Source organism: Heterodontus francisci, unplaced genomic scaffold (genome assembly GCF_036365525.1).
Source record: "Heterodontus francisci isolate sHetFra1 unplaced genomic scaffold, sHetFra1.hap1 HAP1_SCAFFOLD_278, whole genome shotgun sequence".
NCBI lineage: Eukaryota > Metazoa > Chordata > Chondrichthyes > Heterodontiformes > Heterodontidae > Heterodontus > Heterodontus francisci.
The window spans coordinates 308,945-310,374 of NW_027141343.1; the positions used below are offsets into that span (position 1 = coordinate 308,945).

General features: G+C 42.7%; 1 non-coding gene across 1 annotated transcript; it reads right to left on the reverse strand.

Moving 5' to 3' along the window:
* Positions 1-447: 447 nt before the first annotated feature.
* On the reverse strand, positions 448-519 carry trnat-cgu (transfer RNA threonine (anticodon CGU)). The gene has a single exon. It is a non-coding gene; the product is annotated as a tRNA-Thr (tRNA).
* Between the last annotated feature and the right edge of the window lie 911 nt (positions 520-1,430).

Here is a 1,430-nt window from a genome sequence, read left to right on the forward strand (position 1 = left end):
AAACACATTTAAAGTAATTGGCAAAAGAATTCGAGTTGTGATGAGGAGATTGTTTTTTCAGCAGTGTGTTGTTCTGGTCTGGAATGCAATCCTGAAAGGTCAGTGGAAGCAGATTCAATGTTAACTCTAAATGGAATTGGATATATACCTGACATGGAAAATCTAACAGGGCAATGGGGGAAAGGACAGGAGTGTGGGATGTGGGATTAGTAGAATAGCTCTGTTCAATATCCGGCATATACACAGTAATAAGGTTCAGTGCTTGGACCTCAGATATTTTCACTCTATCAATGGCAGAGAAGGCTGGATGAACCATGTGGTTACTCCTCACGTTCTTCCCCGTGTCCAGGATAAAGTGTAACATGACACTGATTTCCAGATGGCCAAAACAAATGCAACAGACATCTTTTGTGGAAACATCACATTTAAAGTGAGAAACTAATCAAAAGGCACAAACGGGGATTGAACCCGTGACCTTCAATCTACGAGACTGATACCTTACCACTTGGCCACCATGCCTTTTGTTAACGAACACCTGAGGCTCCAGGGGAGGATTTGTGATTCTTTTTCAATTTGGTTGAAACAGCATCGAGAAACATGCACAGAAATAAAGAGGGATTGTGGAATGGGTAACAGATCAGCCTCATTTACATCATCAGCATCATGAAATCTTCATTGAGACGTTCCATTCCCATCCTCAGCTTTTCTCACATCTGTACAATAATATAAGAGTGGACATTGGGTTGTTACTGGGCAGATTATATAAATAGACTATGTGCATCATCACAGGAAGTGATGTAATATAATCTGTACGGCACCTCATGGAGAGTTGTCGATGAAACCTTCAATGCAAGATGTGTAGAGTAAACTCAGGTTATTTTAACCGTCAGATTCTTATAAATTCTGTACTACGCCTTGACAGATATCAGAATATTATATGGGGGCCACAGTAAACCAAAGCGAAGATGGAGAAATCTTTGCCTGTACCTTTGAAAAGGTCACTGCACTGAACCAAGCCGACGAGTGGCCGAGTTGGTTCCAGAGGTTTGCAAGGTATCGTACTGCATCGGGTCGCGTGCAGAAGCCAGACATGGAGCAGGTCAGTACACTATTGTCTGCAATGAAGGGAGTGTGCAGGCAACATCCTCATGAAGAACAGAAGGCAACATGTGAAGAAGTTATTAAGGCACTGAAGACCTATTTTAATTGAGGAAAAAAATGTCATCGTGGAGCCAAAGTTAAAACGCTGCATTTGCTGACAACGCAACCACCAGGTGACGCTGTACTAGCACATGCGCAAATGCAGCCTCTTCCACTGAAACGTCACTGTCTGTGACATTCAGGCAGCTGCCAGGATTAAAGATGGAGCTACTCAATTTATCACAGAAAACAACTTCGACCCAAAAATCCCCTCAAAGGTTGCCATCGCC